The 22340-nt window shown below is 38.6% G+C and overlaps 1 protein-coding gene and 1 long non-coding RNA gene across 2 annotated transcripts in view; one reads left to right on the plus strand and one right to left on the minus strand.

Moving 5' to 3' along the window:
• LOC126955949 (uncharacterized) overlaps positions 1 to 4452 on the minus strand; it is a 29112-nt gene extending 24660 nt beyond the window's left edge. Inside the window, exons 1-2 of the long non-coding RNA XR_007726203.1 lie at positions 4357 to 4452; positions 3364 to 3471 (exon numbers count right to left, since the gene is read on the minus strand). This is a non-coding gene — a long non-coding RNA (uncharacterized LOC126955949). The remainder of the gene's footprint in view (positions 1 to 3363; positions 3472 to 4356) is intronic.
• NUDCD2 (NudC domain containing 2) overlaps positions 1 to 22340 on the plus strand; it is a 991190-nt gene that overhangs the window by 778567 nt on the left and 190283 nt on the right. The gene's annotated exons all lie outside the window — the stretch shown is intronic.

A 22340-nucleotide genomic window follows, 5' to 3' on the forward strand; every position in this document is an offset into this window, starting at 1 on the left:
AATCTATTTCATAACCCTTTTTGGTTTACCATCTGTTTCCTGTTCCCCAGCTGAAACACAGTTATGTCCAAACTTGCTTTATAATCACTTGTGGAGCTTTTAGAAAAATAGATTTCCACATCCTACCCAAGACCTAATGAATCAGAATCTCTATGCGTGGAGCTAAGGAATATGTAACTTTAACAAAGAACCCAGGTGATTCCGATGCAGCCAGCCTGGCAAGCATCCCTGGATGAGCGTTTGGGAGCCACTGTTCTGCAGCCCCTACCATGCCAAACTGAAGCATTTGAAAACAAACAGGATGCTCCCAGAATACAACCCCAGCTACCCTTCCCTCTAACACCACAGCAACCTACACTCAGAAAAAGAAGTGGACTCTCTATGGGGACATCCAAAGCAGAAGAAAACAAGCATACGGTCTACAATGATAGGAGATGCTCCTGAGCACATTAAGTAAATGCTCAACTACCCCTTTCACGTTTGATTAGATCCTCAATTGAAAATCACTTTTCAACCATTTTACAGGAAACAAAATCATTTTCACCTCCATCTGGTGCCAAAATTAACAAAGTGGAAAATACTGACCAGCTTAGGCCTGTCCTAATTCAGCTTAGAGTAGGCACTAGAGCACCCAGTGCCTTCCAGCCTTGGGGAAAGGAGGCCTGTTTGTTCCTGAAGACCAGGGGCCTCAAGTAGGACCAGAAGATAAACAGAATCAAGAGCCCAACCTCCTCCAGTCTCTGAGGATCCACTCTCCATTCAGAAGCCGAAGGCATTGGGAGATGGGCTAAGCTGACCATCTGTTCTTCTCTCCGATAATATGTAATTAAGTAATTTATTTATTCAGCACTTTGCACCCCCTCCTCTCTCCAACCATTAGTCAGGGATGATTATGCCAGACCCAGCTGTAGTTAACATATTGCACACTCGGGCAAATGCTGTGCTACAAAGCACTCTGCTAGCCTCCTGGCTATGGCCACCTCTCAGACCCCACTGTAGGAATGACCGCGTGAGGCTTGCTGCTCTGCTGGCTCTGCTTTCTTCCCCAACGATTAGGCGGCACTCTCTTGCTGCGCATTAAACCATTTACTGTGCATATTTAATTCATTTGTTCAAAGATAAATTTACCCACATCCTCTACCACTTCCACCAGGCCAGTTTACTGGCTAGGCAGCACTGATGGATTTTTCCCATCTGGTAAATTTTATCTACAATATAAACAAACACAAGTGTACACAGAGCCTGACACATGACTATAGAGCAATGGGATTGACTCCATAAGCCTCAGGCAAAACTTAGAGTTGAAACTATGATAATATATAGCATATGTGATGTTTTGTATGTTACATGTTGTGTTTTGCATATCACATCTGTTATTGTGGCCTGACCAGCAAATATTTTCCTTCCTTCTGATAATGGCTTTTTAATCTTTTTTTAAAAGAGAATTGTTACTCCTTACTCTATGTCCCTGCAGTTTGGATAGAGTTGGCTCTATCCAGGGTTGGCTTTAAGACTTGGTCAGCCCAATGAATGCAAATTCTAGAAATCACTGAAAATATTGAGCTCTTTCCACTGAGGTTCTTAGAAGATAGCATGGTTGCCTGGATCTGCCAGTGATCACCTTGCCATCTTAGTATTAACTAGCTGAATAAAATCAATCAAAATGAACCAGCACTCAGAGATGGAGAGATCAAGTCTGGAGCAACCAAGCCACTGTTTAAGTACCAGGATCCAGCTGAAGCTATAATTGTTCCCAGATTTCTTTGTTATGTGAACCAATAAATTTCCATTAATTCTTAAGTCACTTATTTTTTGACACTTGCAAATATAAAATGTTGATTAATATACCTCCCTTATTTTAAATGTGACAGGTCACTGTAAAAACCTCAATAACTATTCAGGCATGGATTGGGATAAATTTACCTGAGTTTGGCACATTTTTTAACATAGAGATAGATTATACAAATGGAATGTAAGCAAATAAAAACCAGACTGCAAAAGAAATTTTAAAAACAATAATTCCAAAACTGTAGATACTTGAGAATAGGAAAAGAGTGTAAAGGTTATCATAGCACAATCTATTAGTTTCCCAACACTGATATTACTCAAGAGGAGGCTGTAAAACTTGCTCAAGATGTTTCAGGGGTGTTCTTCAAATAGAGAATATATTAGTTTGATGTCCATAAGGGTAGGCTGAAAAATAAACCTCAAAAGATATTCACATTCTAATCCATGCAACCTGTGAAAGTTACCTCATATGGCAAAAAGAAAAAAAAAAAAGAAGGACATTGTGAATATCATAACATTAAAAATCTTGAGATGGACCGGTTATCCTGAATTACTCAGGTGGGTCTTAAATCCAATCACAAGTGCCCTTTCAAGAGGGGGATAGAGGGAGATCTGAGTCCAGACAGAAGAGAAGGCAATGGGATATAGAGGTAGAGATTAATGTGGCCACGAGGCAAGGAATACTGGCAGCCACCAAAAGCTGGAAAAGGCAAGGAACAGACTCTCCCAGAGCCTCCAGAGGAAACACAGCCCAGCTGATATGTTGATTTTGACCCTTCAAAACTCGTATCAGACTTCTGGCCTTGAGAACTGTGAGAGAATACATCACTGTTGTTGTTGTTCTTGTTGTTTGAGATAGAGTCTCGCTCTGTCACCAGGCTGGACTGCAGTCGTGCAATCTTGGCTCACTGCAACCTCTGCCTCCCGGATTCAAGTGATTCTGCTGCCTCAGCCTCCCAAGTAGCTGGGACTATAGGCGCACGCCACCACACCCAGCTAATTTTTGTATTTTTAGTAGAGACAGGTTTCACCATGCTGGCCGGGCTGGGTGCGGAGGCTCACACCTATAATCCCAGCTCTTTGGGAGGTCGAGGTGGGCGGATCACGAGGTCAAGAGACATTGCTGTTGTTTAAAACCACCGAGTTTGTGATCATTTGTTACAGCAGCTATAGGGAAACTCTTGCAGTCACTCACAACTCCAGTGTTCTGTGAGGTTTTGATTCTATACATTCTTTTACATCCTTGACAGATGATAATGATAATAATATTGGTAAACACCTTTTCAGGGCTTACCATATGCTGTATAATATTCTAACAGCTTTATATGTATTACCCCATTTAAATTTTACAAAGACCCTATGACATAGGTTACTGTGAGTACATTATTTTGCAGATAGACAAACAGGCTCAGAAAGGTTAAATAACTGCCCATAGTCATAAAACTAATACCCTGTAAAACTAGAATTCGAACCCAAGTAATCTGATTCTGAAGTCTGTGATCTTAACTACTATAGATAAGATAATATCTATGTTTGTCCTGCAGATGATGGGTAAAGGACAAAGTCATCACCTACCTGTAAGGTGAGCTTTTTATGTGCAGATGCCTCTATTTAGAGAGAGGTTTTCCTGCTATCAATCCCAAATTGATCTTCTTCTGTAACTTCCAAGTGTTGTGACGTCTTCTAAAGACACAAAGAATAAATCTAATTGGTCTTCCATGAAAGATTTTATTGCATCCTCTCAAGTTTTTCTTCTCCAAGGTAAATTTCTAGTGTCTTAAACCATTCTTCAAATGATATAATATCCTGATGCCTCACCATCCTAATTCCCTGTCATAACATACCAAATGTCTGTTACTATTCTGGAAATCACAGCATCCAGAACAAAATGCCATGTTCCAGTTAGGCTAGCCAGCACAGAACACAAAGAAACTATTACGACCTTTATTGACCTCTATTGATCTGGTCCTAAATCCCATTAGACTGCCTTAAAAACACATTCTTTGAGCAGCCATAAAAGAAAAATTATACATACTTTCAATGTAAGGATAAGATCCATTGAGTATACACAAAATAATTCAAAAATGGTTGATTTTAGGACATCAAGCAAATAAATCAGATAACATAAAAATTATCTTGCTATAAAACACATACATAGTCTGTTTAAAATATCACAAGGATTATTTTAAATGTATATCTGAGCTTACAAGAAAATAATGAAGATCCCTAGGGGTCAAAAATGAATATGGAAGGAACTCAGACAGATGGTGCCACATGGCCCCGGTTTGGTGCCTGGGAAAGGGGTTAGTCTGGTCTTAGTCAGCCCAGGGGCTTCTCTTTTAATAGCTGCACACATAGGAGATAAGACCTTGAATCTATGAGCAACAGAGATTTGAAAATCAGACGCTCATCCTTAATTCAGGCCCCTGAGAAGCTGCATTCTCAGTGAAATGGTTTTTCAGATGCCCACTGGAACAGGGACGTAAAAAGGAGGCTGGTCTGGTTCCACATTCCAGGCATATGTAGTGAGGAAAAATCTCCCCTGAAAATTTTTAGCCAGAAGCCTACCTTCTCATGACTTTGGGTTTTATTGTATTCTGTCCTTGCACAGTCCCATATTCCTGAGGCAAGAAATTAACATAAAAAGTGGTCCTGGAGCACCTGGCAAAAGAAAATGAGAAACTTATCTAGATGGAGAAAGACTCAGCCCAAACCACACAGGAATCCCATGGATAAAGCCCCACTGAGGATGCTCGTGCAAGATAAAATTATAGAGCTCAAAAGGAAAATCTAGTATTCTGATAAATCAGCAGATAAAATAAACAGAAGGATAGACCCCAGCAACTTCAGATAACGAAACAGCCAAAGATTATATTTAAGTATGCTTAAAATAATTAAAAAGGCAATGTATTGAAAACATGCATATAATTCTAATTCTTTCCAAAAGCCTACTAAAATGATAGTAAACCTTTCTCTCCCAAGGCATAAATTCACAAATGCAAGAAAAAGAGAACATAAACAAATAAAATCTTGGAGGATGAAGAGCTGATAGACAAGTGATAATTGACTAGCAGAAAAGAATAAGTTTAATTCCAAATAGCAGTAAGAAAAGTCAAGAAGCACCACACTTACCCTACAGATTGCACCAGACACCCAACTGTCAACAAGGCCCACCCATATGTTCAAAGTATTTAAATCCCACTGGTAAATGTAAGCAGATAACCCAAGGATGAACTGATATCTGATAAAGAGGATACAGGTGTCAGACTGGACCTGAATTTCAGCTCTGCAATTTAATGCCATATGACTTTAGATGAGTTACTTCTTATGTCTCAGCTCTAGTATCTAAAAAAATTGGGGAAATTATAGCACTGACCTCTAAGAGTTAATGTGAAGATGAAATAAGTTAATATGTTTAAGGCACTGAGAAGAGTAAGTGAGGAGGCACATAGTAACTCTTCAATAAATGGTTGCTACTATAGATGTCATTTTGTATGAATAAAATTCTAACATAGGGAGGGAAAACAAAGAGGCTGAAGCAAATAAGAGGAAATGGAGACTACAGGGGAAAAAAATTTTAACTTTTAATATCTGGAGAGAAATAAAATATCCTGGCTACTTGGTGTGGAAAACAAGAGCAGAAATTTATTTTTCCAAAAAGTAATATTCAGAGAATATAGTCAAAAGAAAGAATGGAAAGTAGATTTCGAGGAATTCCCGGAGCACTTCTGGAATGGTGGAGAATGGACATTTGAAAATCACGCCTCCTTAAAAGCAATAGGAACACCTGCAAAAATTGTCAAAATCAACTTATCCATAAATCTGATGGCCGGGCACGGTGGCTCACGCCTGTAATCCCAGCACTTTGGGAGGCCAAGGCAGGTGGATCACAAGGTCAGGAGATTGAGACCATCCTGGCTAATATGGTGAAACCCCATCTCTACAAAAAGAATTCCAAAAAATTAGCCAGGCATGCTGGCGGGTGCCTGTAGTCCCAGCTAACTGGGAGGCTGAAGTAGGAGAATGGTGTGAACCTGGGAGGCAGAGCTTGCAGTGAGCCAAGATCGTGCCACTGCACTCCAGCCTGGGCAACAGAGTGAGACTCCATCTCAAAAATAAATAAATAAATAAATAAATAAATAAATAAATAAAAATCTGAAATTAACCAATGGCACAAAGCAATCCAAGAAGTGATTATTCAAGGAAAACATATGAATCTCATAAGGACAATGAGGTTTGTGGTGTTCTGTCTCAGCCTATTCCCATCGCTATCTAGCTCTACAGTAGCCTTAAGAACCAACAGTATAAAAATCAGAGTTGCTGTGGAAATCAGCAGTCTTAGGGACTTCAAATGGCATATTAGAAAATATCTAATTAATACAAATATAACAGCAATGGAGAAATAGAGACACAGAAAGGGCAAAAGACATATGGATATAAATAACAAACTTGCAGACTTAATTCCTGCTTAGGAGTAACTGCATTAAATGTAATTCTATTTAACAGCAATTGCATTAAATGTAAATGGATTAAATACTCCAATCAAAAGACAGAGTGACTGATGAAAAGTAGATCTCATGAAAATAGAGAGAAGACTGGCAATAACCAGAGGCTGGGAATAGTAGGGGAAAAGGGAAGTAAAGAGAAGTTGATTGATAGGTACAAATATATACTTAAGTAAAAGAAATACTACCTGGTATTTGATAGCTCAGTAGAGTGATTATAGTTAACATTAATCAATTATACATTTCCAAATAGTTAGAAGAGAATAATTTAAATGTTCCTAGAGTAAAAAAAAAAAAAAAAAGAAAGATAAATATTTAAGGTGATGGATATCCCAATTACCCTGATATGATTATCTGAATGTACCAAATTATCAAATGTACCCACAAAATATATACATTTAACATGTATTAATTTAAAAATAGTAAATAAATAAATAAAAAGCAACTATAATGACAAAAACAAACAAAAAATTATTTAACTATCTCTTGTCTATAAGAGACACACTTTTGATTCAAAGACAAAGTAAAATAACACTAAAAGACATACCACACAAACAAAAACCAAAAGAAGCTGGAGTGGCTAAATTTATATCAGACAAAATCAACTTTAAGACAAAATTGTTACTAGAGACACAGAAAGACATTTTATGGTGTTAAAGGGTCAATCAGGAATACATAGTAATTAAAAACATATACTCCGCTAACAACAAAACTGCAAAATAAATGTAGTAAAAACTGACATAATTAAAGGGAGAAACACACAATTCAAAAAAATATTGGAGATTTAAGAATCCCACCTTCAATAAGAGATAGAACTACTAAACAAAAGATCAACAAAGAAATAGAAGCACTGAACAACACTATAAACCAACTAGACCTAGCTAAAATCTATAGAATGCTCCAACCAATAACAGAAAAACATACATTCTTATCAAATGCATATGGAACATTCTCCAGAATCGACATATCCTAGGACAAAAAACAAGTTTCTATATATATAAGAATTCATATTATACTAAATATGTTCTCCAGTCACAATGAAATGAAATTATAAATCAATAATAGAGAGACATTTGGGAAATTCACAAGCATGTGGAAATTACACAACAGAGCCCTAAATAACCAATGAGTCAAAGAAGAAATCACAGGAAAAACAGGAAAACATATTGATGGGAATGCAAACAAACACAAAACCTACTACAATTGACGGAGGCAGCTAAAGCAGTGCTTAGAGGAAATAATAAAGAATAGAGTGGGAACAAATGAAACAAATAATAGAAGACAATAGAGAAAAAGGAATTAAATCCAAAGTTGGGTCTTTGAAAAGATTAACAAAATTAGCAAAACTTTTAGCTACATTGCCCAGTGGGGAGAAAAAAGAGAATGATCAAATGACTAACATTTGGAATAAAACAGGAGACACTATCACTAACATAAGAGAAATAAAAAGGGTTGTAAAGGCATAGTAAGAATAAGTATATGCCAGCAAATTAGATTACCTAAATGAAGTGGACAAATACTTAGTAAAACACAAACTATCAATGCTGACTTAAGAACAAACAGAAAATACGAATACCCAAGAAAGTAATGAGATTGAGATTGAATTAATGATCAAAAAACTCACATTGAAAATCTCAGGCTCAGATGTTTTCACTGGTAAATTCTACCACTTAACATAGAATTAACATCAAGCCTTCACAAACTTCCAAAAAACATAAATTCTATGAGGCCAGTATTACTCTGATATGAAACCAGAAGACAGCACCAGGAAAAGAAAAAAAACAAAACAAAACTATAGACCAATAATTCTTTTATACAGGTGCAAAAAATACTAGCAAACTCAATCTAGGAACATATAAAAAGAATTATACACCACAAATCAGTGGTATTTATGCCAAGAAAGCAAGGTCAGTTCAACACAGAAAAATCAATGTAATATACCAAATCAGTAGAATAAATGATAAAAATAACATGGCCATCTCAGATGCCAAAAAAATTTGACAATAACCAACATTGCTTCATAATGAAAACATTTAACAATCTAGAAGTAAAAGGAAACTTCTTCATCCTGATAAAGGTCATCTATGAAAAACTGACAACATTGTACTTAGTGGTAAAAGACTTGAATGATTTCTGCCTAAGATCAGAAACATGACAAGGAGTCCTGGGCGCAGTGGCTCACACCTGTAATCCTAGCACTTTGGGAGGCCAAGGTAGGTCGATCACTTGAGGCCAAGAGTTCGAGATCAGCCTGGCCAAAATGGCAAAACACCCATCTCTACTAAAAATACAAAAAAAAAAAAAAAAAACCTAAAAATACAAAAAATTAGTAGGGCATGGTGGCTTACACCTGTAATCACAGGTATGTGGGAGGCTGAGGCAGAAGAATTGCTTGAACCCAGGAGGCAGAGGTTGCAGTGAGCTGAGATCGTGCCACTTCAGCCTGGGTGACAGAGCAAGGCCCTGACTCAAAAAAAAAAAAGAAAGAAATATGACATGGATGTCCACTCTTTTTTTTTTTTTTTTTTTTTTTTTTTTTTTTTTTTTGAGACGGAGTCTCGCTCTGTCGCCCAGGCTGGAGTGCAGTGGCGCGACCTCTCAGCTCACTGCAAGCTCCGCCTCCCGGGTTCACACCGTTCTCCTGCCCCAGCCTCCCGAGTAGCTGGGACTACAGGCGCCCGCCACCTCGCCCGGCTAATTTTTTTTTGTATTTTTTTTAGTAGAGACGGGGTTTCACCGTGTTCGCCAGGATGGTCTCGATCTCCTGACCTCGTGATCCACCCGTCTCGGCCTCCCAAAGTGCTGGGATTACAGGCTTGAGCCACCGCGCCCGGCCAAGATGTCCACTCTTACCACTTCTATTCAACACTGTGCTGGAGGATCTGATCCGAGTTTGGCAAGAAAAAGAAGAAAAAGATATCCAGAATAGAAAGGAAGAATTAAAACTATCTCCATTCTCGGATGAAATGATCTTGTATATATAGAAAATCCTAAGAAATCTACTAAAAACTATTAAATCTAATAAATGAGCTCAGCAAGGTTACAAGATACCAGATCAATATACAAAAGTCAATTGTATTTATATACTCCAGCAATAAACATTCTAAAAATAAAATTAAGAAAACAATTCCATTTATAATAGCATCATAAGGAATAAAATACCTAAGAATAAAATTAACAAAAGAATTGTAGGCCCGGCACAGTGGCTCACACCTGTAATCCCAATACTTTGGGAGGCCAAGGAGGGATGATCACTTGAGCTCAGGAATTCAAGACCAGCCTGGGCAAGATGGCGAAACCCCATCTCTACAAAAAAAAAAATACAAAAATTAGCCAGTAGTGGTGGCACGTGCCTGTAGTTCCAGCTACTCAGGGGGCTGAGGTGGGAAGATCACTTGAGCCCAGGAGGCTGAGTTGCAGTGAGTCATGATCATGCCACTGTACTCCAGCCTGGATGACAGAGTGAGACCCTGCTTCAAAAAAAATTAAAAATTAAAATTAAAAAGAATTGTAAGATTTGTATGTGGAAAACTATGATACATTGTTGAAATAAATTAAAGAATACTTAATTAAATTAAAAGACATCCCATGTTCATCAATTCAAAGACTAAATATTGTTAGATGGCAACTCACTAAATTTATCTATAGGCTCAACACACTCCCTATCAATATTTAAGCATTCTTTTTCACAAATACGAAAAGCTGATTCTAAAGTGCATTTGGATATAGGCATTTAATGCTATGAACCTTCCTCTTAGCACTGCTTTTCTGTATCCCAGAGGTTTTGATAAGTTATGTCACTATTATCATTCGTTTCAAATATTTTTTTAAATTTCCATTTTGATTTCACCTAGGCATTAGAAGTAAACCACCACACCCAAATCACCACACCCAAATGGATCAAGTAAGTGGCCAGACACAAGAACTTACAGGCATCTCTCCCGCCTAGCTAATGTTGCTTTTCCCCAGCTTCCTTTAAGGGGATCATTCAGGCATTTGCCCACAAACTGAAAGTAACCCACTTTCTATTCCTCTGTGTATACTGCTATTTGCTATGCTCACTCTCTTTCTCTCTCTGTCTGCCTCTTCATTCCTGCCTTGCATGGGCCAGAATGAAGGACTACCCTTCTGATTCATTACACCCTCCATGCCCAGGATTTGTAAGTAAAAATATTTGAACTGATTTCATATTGTAGTAGCGCATTGAATTTGCACCTTCTATTTGAAGAACTATAGAGGCTACCCTGGGCCAGCTTTTCTCTGGGACCCTTGGCAGATCACAAGGTCAGACTGCCAGGGCCAGAGCAATAGTAAGGAAGGCATAAACTGGATATGAGTCAGACAAGACTCACAAGGCATCTGCCAATATAAACAAATTTTCCATGTGAGAAACTGTATAGTCATGAGTTGTGCAACTAGACATTAGGCCATCTGCCAGGTGAAATAAGTATCCAGTGAAAGGAACACTGTATACACCCATGTCCAGCTCCCCTTCATTTTCCATTGGGGTATGGTTGCTAGCTACTCTGGTACTGAAACCCAGGTTTATCTGGAGATTCTCAAAACAGTTAAACATATAGGTCAGTGAAACAGAATTGACAATGTAGAAATTAGCCCTTACATAGATGATCAACTGATTTTCTACAAAGATGCCAAGACAATTCCTTAGGAAAGAACAGATTTCTCAACAAATGATGTTGGAATAAATGGATATCTATATGCAAAAGAATGAAGTTGGACCTCTACTTGATGCCATGTACAAAAATTAATTCAAAATTGATCAACAACTTAAATGTAAGAACTAAAACTATAAAACCCTTAGATGAATCTGTAGGATTAAATCCAAATGACAATGGTTACTTAGACATAACACCAATGACCAGTAACAAAAGAAAAATGTATGAATTAGATTTCATCAGAAAATATTTTGTGCTTCAAAGCACATCATTAGGAAAGTAAAAAGACAACACATAGAATGAGAAAATATTGGCAAATAATAACTCTAATAAGGGATTTCTGTGTAGAATACATAAAGAACTCTTACGACTCAATAATGACAATCCAATTTTAAAATTGTAAAGATTGATTAGATATTTATCCAAAGAAGATACACAAATGACCAATAAGCACATAAAAAGATGTTCAACATCATTAATCATCAGGGAAATGAAAATCAAAACTACAATGAAATACCACTTTATACCCAATAGGGTGACTTTGATGAAAATATAGACAATAACAAATGTTGATAAAGACATGGGAACCTGTAACATTTTTGTGGGATTGTAAATGTGTGCAGGTGCTTTGGAAAATAGTTTGGTAGTTCCTCAAAAAGATAAACAGTGGCAAGACATCATGGCTCACACCTGCAATCCCAGCATTTTGGGAAGCCTAGGCAGGAAAACTGCTTGAGCCCAGGAGTTCAAGGTTGCAATGAGCTGTGATCACACCACTGCACTACAGCCTGGACAACAGAGTGAGACACTGTCTCAAAAAAAAAAAAAAAGTTAAACATAGAATTACATACGACCCTACCAATTTCACTCCTACCCAAGAGAAATGAAAAATGTATAGCCACACAAAAACTTGTATATGAATGTGTATAGCATTTACTAGTATTATTCATAATAGCCAGAAAGTGTAAATAACCTAAGTTTCCATTAACAAATGAGTGGATAAACAAGTTATAGTATATTCATACAATGGACTATAACTCCGCTATAAAAATTACTGACACATGCTACAAAATGAATAAACTTGGAAAACATAATGCTAAGTTAAAAAGTCAGTGACATAAACCACATATTGTATGACTGCATTTATATGAAACATCAAATAGGAAAATCTATAGAAATAGAAAATTGATTATTGGTTTTCAGGAAGGAGGGCAAGGAGGGAATGGGTGTGACTGCTGATGAATACAGGTTTTCTTATCGGGTGTAGGGTGATGGAAATGTTCCAAAATTTGATGCTAGTGATGGTTGTATAATATCATGAATATACTTAAAACTGCTACATTGTATACATTAAAAGGATGAAATTTGTGATATTAATTACATCTCAATAAATTCATTTTTAAAAAATTGTAGCCTTCCCCAAATCAACATCCTTCATTCTAGTTTTTTCTTGGCAAATCCTTTTCACATGTAGTAGAGATAAATTTCAACAAAGAAAAAAATGGAAAAGAAGGAAGGGCAAGAGAGAGACTTTCAGAAAGTCAGAACAGGCCGGGCGCGGTGGCTCAAGCCCGTAATCCCAGCACTTTGGGAGGCCGAGACGGGTGGATCACGAGGTCAGGAGATCGAGACCATCCTGGCGAACACGGTGAAACCCCGTCTCTACTAAAAAATACAAAAAACTAGCCGGGCGAGATGGCGGGTGCCTGTAATCCCAGTTACTTGGGAGGCTGAGGCAGGAGAATGGCATAAACCAGGGAGGCGGAGCTTGCAGTGAGCTGAGATCTGGCCACTGCACTCCAGCCCGGGCGACAGAGCGAGACTCCGTCTCAAAAAAAAAAAAAAAAAGAAAGTCAGAACATAAAGACACAAATTAAAAACAGGAAAACAAAGATAGGAAAATTAGAGGAACAGTCTAGGAGGTCTAATTTCTGAATAGGATAGAGAACAGAGGAAATAGAGGTTAATGAAACATTCAAAGAATAAATATCATTATTCAAGAAGAATGCCAGAACTGAAGGATAAAAGGAATCAAATTTAAAAGGCATACTGAGTAACCAGCAAAATTGATGAAAGTTAATGTATACCAAAGCATGTCAATGTGAAATTTTAAGACAATAAAAAAAATTAATATTCTGTAAGTTTCCAAAGGGGTTAAAAGTAGAAGTGACATACAAAAGACCAGAAAGGAGAATGGACTGAGACTTCTCAACAACAACTCTGGAACCTAAAAGACAATGAAGTAATCATTTTAAAATTCTGAAGGTAAATTATCAGCAGCTACTTATCAATTCAGTGTGAAGAAAGATTAGAAATGTTTAAAATTATGTATTATCTCAAAATATTGATCTCCCAGGCACCCTTTCACAGGACACTACCAGCACATGTGCCCCTCCAAAGAAGGCTATAAACCAAGAAAAAAAGAAGGTGTGGTTATGAATGAAACAGGGGAGAGACTAAAGGAATCACCAGGATAATATTAAAGGAAGATCATAGGAAGACTGTTGTGCAGTAGACATGAAGTATGGATGATCAAGATTATACCTGGTCAGGCCAGGTGCAGTGGCTCATGCCTGTAATCCCAGCATGTTGGGAGGCCGAGGCAGGTGGATTACGTAAGGTCAGGAGTTCGAGACCAGCCTGGTCACTATGGTGAAACCCTGTCTCTACTAAAAATACAAAAAATTAGCTGGGAGTGGTGGCTTGTGCCTGTAGTCCCAGCTGCTTGGGAGGCTAAGACAGGAGAATCGCTTGAACCCAGGAGGCGGAGGTTGCAGTGAGCCAACATCACACCACTGCATTCCAGCCTGGGCAACAGAGTGAGACTCCATCTCAAAAAAAAAAAACTATAGCAGGTCAGATGACTCCAAGAGAAATTGCTCCAAAAAGGTAACATTAATACTACCTGACATATCTGAATATACTAAAAACAGACTGAGAAAATTACTGGAATGTTTCAGTAAGTACCTTAAAAAACTAAGCAACAGGAAAAATATGACAATTATTAACCCGAAGTTGGGGGAAGGAGAGTCCAAGTAAAAGAAATTAATTATAGTGCATGTCTTGGCTTCATTGTTTATAGTGCTTATGAAGCCATAATCATACAGACATTGAATACAGAATGCCAGTCTAACAAATTTCAACTAATTCTATCAGAAAAAAATAGGAAATGGAAAGGTGGTCATCTAATGTCAGGAATCAGGAGAGAAATGGAGCTGAATCTTTACCTTCCATATTTGAAGTTTCAGAAACAATATCTGTAATTGAAAAATCAAGTGGTAGCAATAAAAGCATGTTGTTTACAGACATGATGTTAAATTCCCAAATTACAAGTTAAAAATAATTAAAAGTGGTTTCTCTGGGAGGACAAAATAGGGAGGAAAAAAGAGAGGAAACAGGGCAAAAGTAGAAGAAAGGGCAAGATACCACTTTAAAAAGGCAGGGAAATCTGAAAAATCCAGGGACAGGATTTATTCTTGCAGCAGGGAAGTAGACATATTTACAATGAAATGCAGGGGACAGTCATTGAAGAACAGACATTTGAACCTTAGCAACATCTTAGAAGGTATTCTTTTTTCTACACAGAAATCATGGAAGCTCATCAAAGTCATCTTACCAAGGGAGTACTGAATGGGGATATTCACAGGCATTCAAACATTGACAGTGAAGGGCATCACCTCACTATATTGCTTCCTGAAATAGCTGTTAGGAACAGAAATTGGTAAAGCAATGGTAATTCAACTGAACTCTGTGCAGATGCAAATGTCAGGATATGGAGCTAAGAGACACACTTTGCTGTGATTATCATATCAACACATATGTCAAAGGAGAGACTGGCACACTCTGGGACAGTAAAGAGGACAACAATACAAGCTGATGACCTGAGCCAGGATAACAATAGATAAAAAGGACCAAGATCAAGAACAAGAGACTAACCACCCTGTCTGCCTCTGACAAGGGACATTATCAACATCTCGTAATGAGGAACTAGTAATTAACGTCAAAACTACACGTGGTTACAAATGCATGTCACTGTTGATGTAGGATTTTTTGTTTCAGTCACTTTGCAAGCTGGGGAACCCTGGCTGGTGATGCCCCACCCAGGCCTCACACAGCCACACTGGCATGCCCCAGCTAAGGATACGTTGGACATTGAAGGGTGGGGAAAGCGGAGAAGAATTTTATTGAACAATATAAATGGCTTTCAGTGGAGGGGATATAGAGTTGGTTCCCCTACCAGAAAGCAGGAAAGTTCCCCCATGTGGCTGGGTTCAGGGCCTTTTACGGACTCAGAACAGGGAGTGCATGCTGATTGGTCTGTGGGTATACAAAAAAGATTAAAGTAAAGACACCGCTCAAAGGTGGGCATGACAGTGTAGAAAACCAATTAGGAAAGGGTAACTTTATGTAAAATAGGTGAAAAGTGGGGACCTATCAGAGGAAAGCATGCAAAACAGGAAGCCAGGTTCTCAATCTGGTCTGAGGATTTAACTTGTAGCATGGCTTTCAGGTTTTAAACTGTCTTCAGCTTGGAGGTGCGGTTTCACTGGGGACCCGGCCCATCTGCCTAGGCATTTGGCTGCCTCCTGTCACTATCACTACGAGAGTGCATATAATTATACGAAACACTTAGAAAACTGTATACAGTTCAGGATGCAGCATCAGTTCACTGCTTAATAAATGACTGTGCATTGGGAGGCCGAGGCAGGCAGATCACGAGGTTAGGAGATCGAGACCATCCTGGCTAACATGGTGAAGCCCCATCTCTACTAAAAATACAAAAAATAAGCCGGGCATGGTGGCACGTGTCTGTAGTACCAGCTACTCAGGAAACTGAGGGAGAAGAATCGCTTGAACCCGGGAAGCAGAGGTTGCAGTGAGCCAAAAGATCATGGCACTGCACTCCAGCCTGGGCAACAGAGCAAGACTCTGCCATAAATAAATAAATAAATAAATAAATAAATAAATAAATAAATAACTGTGCTGTTTTCATGAAGTTCCAAGTCAGAACATCACATCAACTAGGGTAAGCAAAAGAAGTAAGCAGGTGCATTCACTGTCCTCATTCCACATCGAGTAGATAGGAAAGCGCTTCTTATGAAAGTATTATCCATAAATATTTCATATACTGATAAAACAGCAAACCAGTAATTACAGTTAATTCACTAAGTTCTCCTGGGCAGGTAGCATTTACATCAGTCAGGGTTACAATACAGTCAGCCCTCTGTATCCACGGGTTCCGCATCTGCAGATTCAACCAGCCATGGATGAAAAGTCCTTAAAAAAATAAAAAAAAAAAAAAGAAGAAGAAGAAGAATACAAATTTTAAAACATCTGTTTCTCAGGGATGTAGAAAAGAAAAAGACAAATTAAAACAATACAGTATAACCACTATCTCACAGCATTCACATTGTAGTAGGTATTATAAGCAATCTAGAGTATATGAGAGAATGTGCATGTGTTATACGCAAATATTAAGCCATTTTATATAAGGGCCTTGAGCATCCATGGACCAACCCCCCTTAGATACCAACGGACAATTGTGCCTACTTGAGGGAAACAGTTGCAATTCTTTAAAACTATTCTTTAATATAACAGCTAAAAACTTTCAGATTGCAGTCTCAATCTGGCCCACTGAACTGTTTTTAACTTTTACAAGCATTATTATCAAATTTGTTGCTAAAATATAAAAATTGGAAGACTTTGAAAAATCCCTTAAAAATGCAAATGTATTGGTTCTCTCTCTCTCTCTCTCTCTCTCTCTCTCTCTCTCTCTCTCTCTCTTTCTCTCTCTCTCCCCTCTCTCCCTCTCTCCCTCTCTCTCTTACTGTTGTAAAGTTGGCTGAAACTGAGAGGCCACTCACTTTGGACAAAGGTCTGTAGGCAGGGGTTCTCCTTCACCCCAATGCTTCTACGGCTCCTTCTCTGTATTCCGCGCCCCACAGGCATATGAATCTGGGACCTTGGTTCTAATTGCAGATGCAGCCCAGCCTGATGACATCAGCTTCAGACCAGATAGACTTGTTTAGAACCCTGGGTCCAGCTGACTCTACTGATGCAGAGCAATTTACTATTTAAAGCCTCAGTTTCTCCATTTTTGGCAAAATGGGAATAAGTTTGTCTTTCTCATAAGACTATTGTGAGGATTCACAGGAAAAATGCATTTATGTCAAATGTTTGGCATAAACACTCAATAAATAATAGTCTTCCCTTCCCCTAAGTGAACTTTTGATCAATTCAAACACACTCAGCATCTTCAAGCATTCAGCACACTTCTGAGTGACCTTCACATGCAATACCAGGGGTGGTGAAGGATACAAGGTTGCAAGGAAGACTGGCCTTTAAGGAGCATGCAAGTTTAGTAGGGAAGCACTAAACAAGATAGAGCATGATGAGTGTCCCTGCAAAAATGAAAATAAAATACACTGAATGCCCTGAAATTACTGGTGGTGAGGCAAGTGTGCTGGCTGTGTTTTGTACAAGCCTTCACGGTACTTTTCCAAGTATCACCAGCTTTCTTCACCCTCCCTGATCTACACTAACACACAGGCATGAAATTGGGGGGAACTATAGTGAGGGCTTCACTTAAGGAACTGAAAAACTCCAGCCTTCACAAATCCGCATGCTGTACATCCAGCCATGTTCTCTACAAAGAGAAACAGCAGTTATTGCTGCTGGTTTAAGACGGGATGTCATATCTAGCTGTGAAATAACATTTAGAAGGCGCAACTGTAGATCTGAGCATACATGGGGGAGGAGGGAGAAGGAGGCCAATTTTTAAGAACAATCTTACTTTGTCTGGTGGGACTCACGCTTCATCTCAAACACAAATGTGCTATTAAGTGAATCTAAAATAACTGATACAAATCTCTCCGCTGAGCCAGTGGGAAATTCCAACCTTTATAAGTTGGGAAGTGCTAAACCAGCAACCTTTTAGAAAAAGAGTATCTATCTTTTTGAGCTGTTTCTGGGGAATTGCATATAAAGCATTCTGAAAACAAAAATACTCCCCTGGTTTTTCAGGATCTGTTTTGCCAGCTTGATACGAAGCTGCCCAGGACAGATATTGTCAGGGCTCGAAGTGTTTTCAGAATTATATTCACAGTTAAAATGTTTTCCAATATGGTGTTTGAAATCAAAACCAAAACATCCCTTGAGGAGATTCAAAAAAAAAAAAAAAAAAAAAAAGCATTTCCTAATTTTTCAGTATCTATAAAATGTCTAAAGGAATTTATTTTCTCTACCAACATTCCTATCACTTAATAATTTGACAGTCTTTTCTGAAAAATGTCTTTAGGAGATTTACATTTAGAAGAACTAGGCACAACATTTTGATTGACCATAGCAAGCTACAAAGTGACACATTCTGATTGATTCTAGACGAGAAAGAAAAACCATATGCTAAATGTTTCTGTCTTCTTATGGATGGAAAGAGTAATTATTGGTCAGGTCCTGGGGGTTTCAGAAATGGTTAAGCACACAAGTCTCATTTTCTAGTTAAATCTTTGAGTCAGTCTGCTGATGATTAATTCAGCTTTACAAAAAGCTACTCTTGGGGCAACTTACTTGAAATAAGAAGTCAATGACAAAATCTAAACTTAATTTATCGGGCTTATATTTTGACAACACTGTCTAAAAATAACTAAATGTAAACAAAGAAAAGTAGAAATTTACACCTGAGAAACCCAAGAAAGACTATTAAAGAAGAGTTAAAAATGTTTGAAGTGTATTTCTAATCTTTGGGGGCTAATACAGACTGAATGTTTCCCACTCTCCCATCAAATGCACATATTGAGGCCCTAACCTCATGGTGACCGTGACCATATTTGGAGATGGGGCCTTTGGGAGGTCATTAGGGTTAGATGAGGTCATGACAGTGGAGCCCTCATGATGGGACATGTGTCCTTAGAAGAAGAGACACCCGAGAGTTTGTTCTCTCATTGCTCATGCCCACACTCTCTCTTTCTCTCTCCTCCTGTATCTCTCCCTCTCTCTCCCCCCTCCCTCTTTCTCTATTTCTTTCTCTCCACGCGTGGATGAAAGGTCATGTGAGCATACAGTGAGAAGGCAACCATCTAGAAGTTTAGGAAGAAAGCCTACACTAGAATTTAACCATGCTGGCACCCTGATCTCAGACTTCCAGCCCCCAAAAGTGTGAGAAAATATATTTCTATTGTTTCAGCTACCCATTCTATAGTATTTTGTTATGACAAAATACTATGTTTGACTCATCCAGGGGCCATAGTTCAGAAGAAAGTATAATGCTCCAACACACATCCGTTAGCAGATATTTTTTGAGGTGTGCCTGCCTGGCCCATGTCCCTACTGCTAAGAACTGACCCCTTAGATTATTGATGGAACTCACTCCCCTGCCCTCGACTGACTAGCCTATAGGTCAACACCTGGCCAAGCAAGCTGTACTAAGCCATATTGGAGCCTGAAGGAAAAGGAAAATCAGCAATAATAATCCTGCCTTCCTTAAAATTTTCTATTTTTTCATCATGGAATTTTTACACTGGTTTGATTTTTTAATATTACATAGAAGCATTATTTATCTAGATTATTGATATTTTCATGGATCCTCTTAAATGTTGCACCTGAGACAAGAGCTGCCCTTACATCATCCCAATTCTAGCCCTGTGGATGAAGCTAGGTGTCCCTTATATTTGGAGAGTGGTCTAAGAAAAACTTGTTGAGGGATCTTAAACAGGGAACCTCCAGACTATATTTGGCCTGCAGACTGAAGCTGCAATTGGTTTTATCATAAATATTGGTCAATTTCAATACTTTTAATCAAGAAACACACCCCGCCTATTGTCACTGTCCCTTTACTCCCTCTTTTTTTTTTTTTTTTTTTTTGAGATGGAGTCTGGCTTTGTCACCCAGGCTGAAGTGCAGTGGCGCAACCTCAGCTCACTGCAACCTCTGCCTCCTGGGTTCAACCAATTCTCCTGCCTCCCGAGTAGCTGGAATTACAGGCTAATTTTTGTATTTTTAGTAGAGATGGAGTTTCACCATGTTGGCCAGGTTGGTCTCAAACTCCTGACCTCAAGTGATCCACCTGCCTCAGCCTCCCAAAGTGCTGGGGTTACAGGTGTAAGCCACGGCACTCATCCCCTTCACTCCCCATTAATTTAAATGTGGCCCCACTCCTGAAGGTCTCCGGGCTGACTCTGGCCTGGTGGCTGGGACCAGTCACTGGGATTGAAAATATGCAACCTGGGATGGATCCTGTAAGGCTGCCATATTCTGCCATGTATAAAGAAGCAGAAAAAGCCCAGAAAGAAAGAGAAAAATGAAGTGAATGTGCAAAGATGGGTAAAAAGGAGAAACTGAGAGACCTCCTAAAAGAGATAATAATGTAAGTTTGACTGTGCTGACTTTGAACTTCCAGCTCCTATCACCCCAGGGCAGCTCTAACTCTACCTTTATTTGGGACTGGGGCTTTTGCTACCTGGACACTAGCAACCCTTAATTACATCTACTCATAAGAGAAACTGTTGCCCTTTCTTACCTTCTATTTACGGTAAAATCAGTAGATACGCAATTCACCTGAACACAGAGACCCCGGTCTGTGAAAACAGCAGTCATTTGAAGAGAGAAATGATCTTTCACGTGACAGTCTTTGTCATGTAGTTCATAACTATTACTCCTTCTGCGTCTCAAATATGGTTCACATTTAAAAACAGATGACGGAAAGGCTGGATGAGACAGCCTCCAGGAGCCTTAAGAATGTTACCCAGGCCCATGCTATAAACTATTATTGTTATAATTATTCTGAATCAATTTTAATCAGGAAACAACACACCCATTTCAATAAAATAGAAATAAAGGCACCAGGAAGAAAACCAAAGTTTGATTTCAAGAAAAACTGAAGACTTCAACCTTTACAAAGAAAATCTAATTCTGCCAAAATTTAGTACATTTCATATTCAATTTTGCTCTGATTTATAACTAAATCTCCTGGGTACCGGTAGTATATAAAAAACCATTAGCTCTGAGGAGGCAATTGTTAGTTTTTATAATAAAAAAAATGCTTACTGCTTATACTATTATTGCTTAGGAAATTAGGGAACACAGCTTCTAATACCCAGTGCGTGGAATACTGTAGCAAACCACTTAAGTTGCAATAATAGAGTATTGACTGGGTACAGTGATATGTGAGACACAGCCACAGTCAGACTAAGCGACCATCACACTGTGCTCAATAGAGCCTCTCATATCATACATTTATTCCACCCTGGTCAAAGAATTCCAAACAGATTAGCTATGAAAAGGCCTAAGATGCTCTACCTGTAAAACATATGATTTTCCTCTTTTCTCTTTCTTTTTAAATACTTAAAAATACTGATTTAGTTTTCTCCTCCTACCTACAAAATCTTCACAACTTTGTAATACTGAGCCTTTGAGTTAAGCAACATCTGAATTAAGAAGTGGTGTTTCTCACCGCATGTTCTCACTCATAGGTGGGAACTGAACAATGAGATCACTTGGACTCGGGAAGGGGATCATCACACACCGGGGCCTATCATGGGGAGGGGGGAGGGGGGAGGGATTGCATTGGGAGTTATACCTGATGTAAATGACGAGTTGATGGGTGCTGACGAGTTGATGGGTGCAGCACAGCAACATGGCACAAGTATACATATGTAACAAACCTGCACGTTACGCACATGTACCCTAGAACTTAAAGTATAATAATAATTTTTAATAAATAAATAAATAAGAAGTGGTGTTTCTGAAGGTAAATTCGTGTTTACCAAGTATCGTCATCATCAAAAATCTTGGGTTATTATTTGCAAGTCTTAAAAGTATGAGAGAGCACATCTAAGAGCTTTAAAATGCCTTTCAAGTGAGCTATGCTAGACCAACAGTGTTAAAAGTACAAAAGCATACAGGCTCTTTCTGAATACAGAAAGCCATTAGTCTCTCTCTTTCTCTCTCTATCTCTCTCTCTCTCTTTCTCTCTCTCTCTCACGCACACATACACACACACTCCGCATGTACTCACTCACTTTCATGTAGATTTTTCCTTATTCTCTAGTTAATCTGCTGAAGCAATCCAGCATATTACACAATGACAGGATATGATAAGATACCTTCTCGTTTCTGTCACTACTCTTTAATGGACACTGAAACATTTAGTCTGAAGCCTTTCCCTTGCATACCAAAGGCAAAACCTATTAGAACTGTAGACGTAGCCTAAGCATTTGTGCCAGATGAGTCTAAATAACAAGAAAGATGAGACAATGCCCTGGAAAATTCATCCAATTTATAGACCAGAGGAGGAAAAGCCTCAGTGGGTATAACTCAGTGAACATAAAAAGACCCTCACACCCTCAAAATACTCTTCCTATTTTACCTCTACTGG

This window comes from Macaca thibetana, chromosome 6, assembly GCF_024542745.1.
Source record: "Macaca thibetana thibetana isolate TM-01 chromosome 6, ASM2454274v1, whole genome shotgun sequence".
In the NCBI taxonomy this organism is placed as follows: domain Eukaryota; kingdom Metazoa; phylum Chordata; class Mammalia; order Primates; family Cercopithecidae; genus Macaca; species Macaca thibetana.